Genomic DNA, 9,709 nt, shown 5'->3' on the forward strand with positions numbered 1-9,709 from the left:
AGCCTTTCCTAATAAGTCCTTCCCTCCAGACCAGGCAACATCCTGGTAAATCTCCTCTGCACCTTTTCCAATGCTTCCACATCCTTCCTGAAATATGGCAACCAGAACTGTACACAATATTCCAAGGTTGGCCACACCAGCGTTTTGTATAGTTGCAGCATGATATCGCAGTTCTGGAACTCAATCCCTCCACCAATGAAACCTAACACACAGTATGCCTTTGTAACAGCACTATCCACCTGGGTGGCAACTTTCAGGGATCTATGTACATGGACTCCAAGATCCCTCTGCACATCCACACTACCAAGAATCTTTCCATTGACCCAGTACTCTGCTTTCCTGTTATTCTTCCCAAAGTGCATCACCTCACATTTAGCTGCATTGAACTCCATTTGCCACCTCTCAGCCCAATTCTGCAGTTTATCCAAATCCCCCTGCAACCTGTAACATTCTTCCAAACTGTCCACTACTCCACCGACTTTAGTGTCGTTTGCAAATTTACGAATCCATCCACCTATGCCTGCGTCTAAGTCATTATAAAAATGACAAACAGCAGTAGTCCTAAAACAGATCCTTGCGGCACACCACTAGTAACTGGACTCCAGACGGAATATTTTCCATCAACGACCACTCGCAGCCTTGTTTTAGAAAGCCAGTGTCTAATCCAAACTACTAAATCACCCTCAATTCCATGCCTCTGCATTTTCTCCAACAGCCTACCATGTGGAACTTTATCAAAGGCTTTACTAAAGTCCATGTTTACCATGTCAACTGCCCTACCCTCATCTACATGCTTGGTCACCTTCTCAAAAATCTCAATGAGGTTTGTGAGACACAACCTGCTCTTGACAAAACCATGTTGACTATCTGAAATCAAATTGTTGCTTGCTAGATGATTATAAATCTTATCTCTTATAATCCTTTCCAAAACCTTTCCTACAACAGAAATAAGGCTCACTTGTCTACAATTACCTGCGTCATCTGTGCTGCCCTTCTTGAACAATGGCACAACATTTGCAATCCTCCAATCCTCAGGTACTAAACCTGTCAACAATGACAACTCAAATATCAAAGCCAACGGCTCTGCTATCTTCTCCCTAAGTTTCCAGATAATCCTTGGATAAATCCCAACTGGCCCAGGGGATTTGTCTACTTTCACTCCTTCTAGAATTGATAACACCTGTGCATAACTAACCTCGATCCTTACTAGTCTAATATCTTGTACCTCATTCTTCTCCTCCACAATATTCTCCTTTTCCTGAGTGAACACCGATGAGAAATGTTCATTTAGCATCTCTCCGATCTCCACAGGGTCCACACTCAACTTCCCACTTCTGTCTTTGACTGGCCCTATTCCTACCTTAATCATCCTTTTATTCCTCACATACCTATACAAAGCTTTAGAGTTCTCCTTTGTTCTATTTTCTAAAGACTGCTCGTGTCCTCTCTTTGCTCTTCTTAACTCTTTCTTTAAATCCTTCCTAGCTGATCAGTAACTCTCCATCGCCTCATCTGAACCATCTTGCCTCATCAACACATAAGTCTCCTTCTTCTTCTTAACAAGAGATGCAACTTCTGTAGTAAACCACGGTTCCCTTACCTTATCACTTCCTCCCTGCCTGACAGGGACATACCTATCAAGGACACACAATATCTGTTCCTTAAACCAGTTCCACATTTCCATTGTCTGCATCCCCTGCACTTTGCTACCCCATTCTATGCATCCTAATTCTTGCCTAATCACATTATAATTGCCTTTGCCCCATCGATAACTCTTGACCTGTGGCATGTACCTATCCCTTTCCATCGCTAAACTAAACGTAACTGAATTATGGTCACTCTCTCCAAAGTGCTCACCTACAACTAAGTCAAACACCTGGCTGGTTTATTACCAAGCAGCAGATCCATTGTGGCATCTCCTCTTGTCGGCCTTTCGACATACTGTCTCAGGAAACGCCCCTGTACACATTGGACAAAAACTGATCCATCCAACGTACTAGAGTTATAACATTTCCAGTCAATGTTGGGGAAGTTAAAGTCTCCCATAATGACCACCCTATTCCTTTCACTCCTACTCAGAATAATTTTGCTAAATCTTTCTTCCACCTCCCTGGAACTCTGTGGAGGCCTATAAAATACTCCAAGCAGTGTGACCTCTCCTCTCCTGTTTCTAACCTCAGCCCACAATACCTCAGTAGACAAGTCCTCATCAAAAATTCTCTCAGCCACCATTATACTATCTTTGACTAACAAGACCATGCCTCCACCTCTTTTACTGCCTTGCCTGTTTTTAATGAAAGATCTAAACCCTGGAGCCTGCAACATCCATTCCTCACCCTGCTCTACCCATGTCTCTGAAATGGCTACAACAAGCTCACCTACCTTATTTCAGATATTTCTGGCGATGAATTGACACACTTCAAACCAGTTTGCTAACTGCCACCACATTCCTGTGACCCTGAAATCTTGTCCCTGTCCTTCCTACTCTCATCCTTCTGTGCACTGCAACTACACCTCCAGTTCCCATCACTCTGCTGAGCTAGTTTAAACTCACCCAAATAGCACCAGCAAATTTCCCACCCAGGATACTAGTACCCCTCTGGTTCAAGTGAAGACCGTCCTGTTTGTACAAGTCCCACCTTCCCCAGCTTTCCCATGGCAACAGGCTGTGTAAATGGAGTCCATGGATGGAAGCTTGGCTTCCATGATGGTCTGGGCTGTTCACACAACCTTTTGTAGTTTCTTATATTAGTTATGAAAATTCACACCTATTTAATGTATAAATAGATGTTAAGGATCATTTTATATTGTGATAGTAATGGCTTACAAATAATGTTCTCTGGTCAGTGGGTCTTTTTTGGCTTAATTTAAGCACACCCCATCCACCTTTATAAACCCATGAAGTTTATTAGTGGGCGGCACGGTGGCACAGTGGTTAGCACTGCTACCTCACAGCACCAGAGACCTGGGTTCAATTCCCACCTCAGGCAACTGTCTGTGTGAAGTTTGCACATTCTGCCCATGTCTGTGTGGGTTTCTTCCGGGTACTCTGGTTTCCTCCCACAGTCCAACAATGTGCAGGTTAGGTGGATTAGCCATGCTAAATTGCTAGTAGTGTTAGGTGCATTAGTCAGAGGGGGGTGGGTTGCTCTTCAGAGGGTCTGTGTGGACTTGTTGGGCCGAAGGGCCTGTTTCCACACTGTAAGTAATCTAATCTAAGTTAATTTAGATCAAACAGCAAGATATCATCTTGTACTAATTGATGTGCTCTGTGAATTATAAATATCTTTCAATCAGCCTGTTCAGACATGTTATGAAACATAGCTGGAATAAGTAGGACTTTAACCTAGGCCTAGCTGGTTCAGATAGGGACACAGCCCCTGTGCCACAAGAGCCCTAACATGCAATTATAACTTTGTCTTAAGTTTTGCACAGCATTCCAGTGCAAACTGATGGAATCCTCTTTACTAAAAAAGGTACTTTGCTTCAATCTCGATGAGCAATGTCAAAAACACATCTGTTCATTAGAAATAAAAACTATTTTTATTGTCAAAAGTCTCTTGAAATATGCACAAATAAATCACTTTAAAACAAAATATTTAAAAGTTGTATTCAACAATACAAATAATGCCTGTGTTGGTGAATGCAGTTTCCAGCATCTGCAGTCATTGTTTTTACCTACTTGGCTACTTCAGACATGCATTGAAATTTCACTTGTAGGTCTGTGCATCAAACTACCCTTTGTGTATGATACACCAGAGTTTCAACTCTCAAAACTTATTGCACAGCTAAATTATTCTAACTTATGTTTTTAAGACACCAAACCGTGGAAACCCTTACTTCTTTCAATTTTCCCTTTCTGTTCTTATCACTTTTTAAATTTTCTCTCGTACATTGTTTGTTCTTCTTCAAGTTTCTTCCTCTTGCTATGCCTTCTAACTACTTAACCATTCACTTTGCTGAGGGTTAAATGCAATGTTGTGCCAGTTTGTTTTTACTGAAAGCAGCAGCAGTTTTGTAGCGATGTTTCCTTGTTAACTGGAATTATACTCAGTAAAGTTTCAATCATTTTAGTGGTGAACTGGCCACAAGTCTACCTTGTCAGGACCTGCTATATCATGCCTGACCTGCTGTGCTTTTCCAGCACCTCACTCTTGACCCATGTTGAGAGAATGCTCTGGATGCATCACATATCTTGCTAGCATCTGCCTTCAGAGCCATTATTTTCTTGCAAAGATCCTCTGCCCCTACCATGGTTTGAGACAATAGAAATAGGTCTTAGTCATTAGATGTGAAGCTGGAAGACCACAGCAGTTCAGACAGCATCTGAGAAGGTCAAAGCCCTTCATCAGGGCTAGGGAGGGGCAGGGAACCCAAAGGTATATAGAGGGAGGGAGGTGGGGCTAGGAGAAGGGTAGGTGGGATGGTGATAGGTGGTTGCAGGTAAGGAGTTATTGTGGTTGGTCAGTGGGAAAGGTGGAGCGGATAGGTGAGTAGGAAGTTGGACAGGTTAGGACAGGTCAGAGAGGCAAGGAGGATGGGTGGGTCTAGATATGGGATAAGGCTGGGGGAGGAGAAGCTTTGAAGCTGGTGAAGTCGGTGTTAAGACCATTGGGCTGTAAGCTTCCCAGGAGAAATATAAGGTGTTGTTCCTCCAGTTTCCATTTCGCCTCACTCTGACAGTGGAGGAGACCAAGGATGCACATGTCACTGGGGGAGTAGGAGAGAGAATTAAAATGGATAGCCACCAGAATGTTGGGTTGGTTAATGTGTATAGTGCGCAGATGCTCCGTAAACTGGTCCCTGAGCCTGCATTTGGTCTCCCTGATATAGAAGAGACCACATCAGGAGTTACAGATGCAATGGATGAGGTTGGATGACATGCAGGTAAATCTCTGTCAGATCTGGAAGGATTGTTTAGGGCCTTGGATGGAGGTGAGGGGGCAGGTGGTTGCAGGGAATGGTGCCGGGTGTGGTGGAGACATTGGCGGAGAGTGTAGAGTTGATGAGGGAGTCGCAGAGTGAACGATCTGTTTGGAAAGCAGACAGGGCTAGGGAAGGAAATATCTCTTTGCGGTGATGTCCATTTTAGGTGGTGGAAATGTCGGATAATGATGCATTGGATTCAGAGGTTGGTGGGGTGGTATGTGAGGACTAAGGAGACTCCATCCTTATTATTGCTGGGGGATGGACTTTGAGGGCAGAAGCACAGGAGATGGTGGCAATGCAGTTGATTCAAAACTGGACTGTGTGGTTGGCATTAGATCAGAGGTACTAGACCTGTCACAGAAATCCCCTGTATGCCCTTTCTTCATTGTCAATTGCTTGCTGGTATTCTGCACTATGGCTAGCTTTCTGAATTTAAAAAACAGACTTACAATAATAAAATATAATCATTTATCCAGTGTTTTGGCATAACTCAAAGCTTTGTGTCATTAATCTTCATTTACAGATCATGATAGAAAATCTCTGTAGATATAAACTTATCTAGAATATATAATGTTGGTTTGCTCAATAAGGCACACACAACAGATTAAAAAAGAAGAATTACTTCATTATCAATTCACATTTTAAAAATCTAACTTAATGCAACTTTATTTAAAATAAAAAGTCTTCAGCTGCATTTCATTCAGTATGTATAGTTGAATAACTGGCATTTCTTGTTTAGAAACTTTGCAATACTGTAATTAAAATTTATTCTGTTTTTAATCTTTAGCTCAAGTTTGCAGAGTTGGTGTTCAAGAATAAATACTGCACACCATCTCAAAATTATCATAAACACTGGAGTGAAGTTCAAACTATAACATGAATCTTTGACCAGGCCCATATGGCCTCAAGCACTGAGGTGGGTCTGGTTAACAATAATCTCAAGTAATCCCTATTCTGTGGTGGATGACTCCTAGGAGGTCTGACTGCAAAGTGAAACAGGTTTGGAAGCTTTAACGTATTTGCCATGTCATTCACCTTAAGTGCTCTGTCGACTCGACTCCAAATATAATTCTAACCATGATTATCATTTGTCAGCTGTCATATATTGTAAAAAGGTTTTCTTTTAATCTACAGTGAATATAAGGCATGTCATTTAGTAAGAAGCCGTTGTATTTAATCCCCTCTTATTTTCCACAGGGTCTCTTTTCAATTTATGCATAAAACTCACAAAGATGGTATTAAATGAAGTGACTATTGCATAAACCATCATGCTCGCTTAAATTCAGCAGAATTAACTTTCCAATTAAATCAAGCAGTTTTAACCTCACACATAAGTATCTTGATAAATTTGAATATTTTAGCAGCATTATAATACATAGATTAGCCTAAAAATGAGCAGTGACTCTCCAGTCAATTGGTCAAAGAAACATAAATGAAAGAGATTGGTCTTTCCAAAAATGAAAAATAAGATGAAGAATCCAAATCAATTGTACTTGTAGTGTTCTCACATACTTTCCAGTTACTAAATCAAGAATGCTATAAACAGGGATTAAGTGACTTTACCACATGTATGGTTCAAAAAAGAATGATAAATAGAATAAAGCAACATGCAATTATTCAAATCATGAGGACTTATGCATTTGTGAAAGGATATATGAAATAAAATGTCTTTATTTTAGAAGGAGAAAGTGAGGACTGCAGATGCTGGAGATCAGAGATTAAAAATGTGTTGCTGGAAAAGCACAGCAGGTCAGGCAGCTGAAGAAGGGCTTATGCCCGAAACATCGATTCTCCTGTTCCTTTGATGCTGCCTGACCTGCTGCGCTTTTCCAGCAACACATTTTTTTGATTTATTTTAGAAGGTCTGTTTTAAAGATGAAGGCTTAATTGCAGTATTAACTTATCATAATTTACTGAATTAATATTAGATATGGAATAACAGTTATCATTAGTAGGAGGCAATTTAAGCTAATGATGACCCCCTAAAAATTTGCACCTGCCAGAATGATATTCTTAGCGATTAAAGTACATAGATTTCTTGGAACATTTAGTTGAACATTTATGCTAAATAAACAGTTTTGGGTTAAATTTCAGGAGCTGTGAGAATAAAAATCATATTAGTGTCACAGTACCCGTTAAACTACAGACTGTTTATCAGTGACACAGGTTCAAGGATGAATGGAAAAATTATGCAAACATAGATAATCCAAAGATGGTTCTGCTGGAGGGTCTTCAAATGAAATGCATTGACGACTGACAGTTCATTTTTATCTGCTTGGCATTTCTTTTGAATACTACAAAATGAGCTGCACAACCAGTGTTTGTTTTCCATTAAACAAGCAAGGAAACAAATCCGAATTAAAGAAAAAAGGTGAACACGTTCTACGTTTAATGCATTTCTTTAAGACTTTTTAAATAGATAAAGTGATAAACTTGGCATTCCAAAAATAAGTAGTTTTAAACAGATTCTAAAGTATTTGTTTGCCCTTAAGACATAGATGACAGGGGAGATAGAGATTATGATGAAGCATAACGAGAGGGTATATGATGCATGTCAGGTGAATTCTTCAAATGAAAACCAGATCACATACAACAGAAAAGAGGTAAAGAGGAACTTAAGACAAGCAAAATGAATGAATATGAGAATATAATGGGAGTCATGTTAAAACGGTGCCCAAAATTAATCTGCCAGCATGTAAACAATAAGTGTGTATTGTAGTGGATCCTATTAGGGACAAAGAGTGTGATATATGCTTAGCAGTGCAGGCCAAGGATAGAACACTGAGCTTGTTAGGTCAGTGTTGAGTAAGGAAGAGGAATCTAACAAAGCATTGGCAGAAACGGCAAAGGGTATTAGAGGAGCTACTGGTAGAAAGCTAACCTGGTCTGGATAGTTAGCAACACTGTTTGCAAAAGAAAATGGGTGGGGATAGCTGCAAGACTTGCACAACTATTCAATTGACTGAGTATGTTTACATTGAGGTAAATACATTCTAAAAATACTACAAAAAAATGGACAGAATAATATAGTAAAGTGCCTTAGTATTTGAAGTGTATAATTTTTGCAAGTTTATTGAAAGTGCTGCTTCATATGGTACTTGTTAAAACAAAGTTTGCTGCATTTTGCAACAAAAGACCAAGGAAAGAATTGCTGTACTTGTAAAAACAAATTTACTGAAACACATTGTCAGTTGTGGTTAAAATGTTGGCTCCACCACATGTGTACAAAGTGAGACTCAGTGAGCAAAATGTAGCTGATTAGCTACTGGAATTGTGGCCATTTGTGGATGCCAAAGGTCATTAGCCTGACAACAGCTCTCTTATTGGTTCCTGGATAGCCGACCAGCTTGTTGGTGTGAATGATACAGGGAGAAACCATTGAACCAGAGAAAGGGCAGAAGGTGTGCATCTCTTGCCAATAAAACAATTAAAGCTTGAAGAAAGGAAATTTATTTTCTCCCACAAATTGCCCTACATTGTTGTTTTTAAACAGAAATATGTGGCATTGCAGTTATGGTACTAATTAACTGTGCTTCCTACAAAGAAGGGAAAATAATTTGGAGAAGAGACACTGAAGAACAGCAAGTCCTGGCAAGCAAACAGATAACCTCAGTGAACTCTGTGAACTAATACCATTGAATTGTTTCTTCAGTTTTTCCTTCCACCCATGACATCAATCTCTTTTGCCTGTTGATATTTGGATGCGTGTGAAGGAGGGTTTGGAATGGAGTTAGACTTTTAACAGGTACGGTTAAATGTTGATGACTCATAATCATTTACATGTGATTAGAATCTATTCATTTGTAATGAATAATCGTTTTTGTTGAGTATAGAAACCTGTCCCATATGTTCAGTAAAACAACAATTTGATTTCAGATAGTCAACATGGTTTTGTCAAGGGCCGGTCGTATCTCACAAACCTCATTGAGATTTTTGAGAAAGTGACCAAGCACGTAGATGAGGGTAGGGCAGTTGACATGGTAAACATGGACTTCAGTAAAGCCTTTGATAATGTTCCACATGGTAGGCTGTTGGAGAAAATGCAGAGGCATGGAATTGAGGGTGATTTAGCAGTTTGGATTAGACACTGACTTTCTGAAAGAAGGCAGCGAGTGGTGGTTGATGGAAAATATTCCGTCTGGAGTCCAGTTACTAGTGGTGTGCCACAAGGATCTGTTTTGGGACCATTTTTATAAATGACTTAGACGCAGGCATAGGTGGATGGATTAGTAAATCTGCAGATGACACTAAAGTTGGTGAAGTAGTGGACAGTGTGGAAGAATGTTACAGGTTGCAGGGGGACTTGGATAAACTGCAGAATTGGGTTGAGAGGTGGCAAATGGAGTTCAATGCAGCTAAATGTGAGGTGATGCACTTTGGAAAGAATAACAGGAAGGCAGAGTACTGGGTCAATGGAAAGATTCTTGGTAGTGTGGATGTGCAGAGGGATCTTGGAGTGCATGTACATAGATCCCTGAAAGTTGCCACCCAGGTTGATAGTGCTGTTAAGAAGGCATACAGTGTGTTAGGTTTTATTGGTAGAGGGATTGAGTTCGGGAGCCACAATATCATGCTGCAACTATATAAAACACTGGTGTGGCCACACTTGGAATATTATGTACAGTTCTGGTCACCATATTTTGGGAAGGATGTGGAAGCATTGGAAAAGGTGCAGAGGAGATTTACCAGGATGTTGCCAGGTCTGGAGGGAAGGTCTTAGGAGGAAAGGCTGAGAGACTTGAACCTGTTCTCATTGGCAAGAAGAAGGCAAAGAGGGTTT

Source organism: Chiloscyllium punctatum, chromosome 7, assembly GCF_047496795.1.
Source record: "Chiloscyllium punctatum isolate Juve2018m chromosome 7, sChiPun1.3, whole genome shotgun sequence".
NCBI classification, from domain to species: domain Eukaryota; kingdom Metazoa; phylum Chordata; class Chondrichthyes; order Orectolobiformes; family Hemiscylliidae; genus Chiloscyllium; species Chiloscyllium punctatum.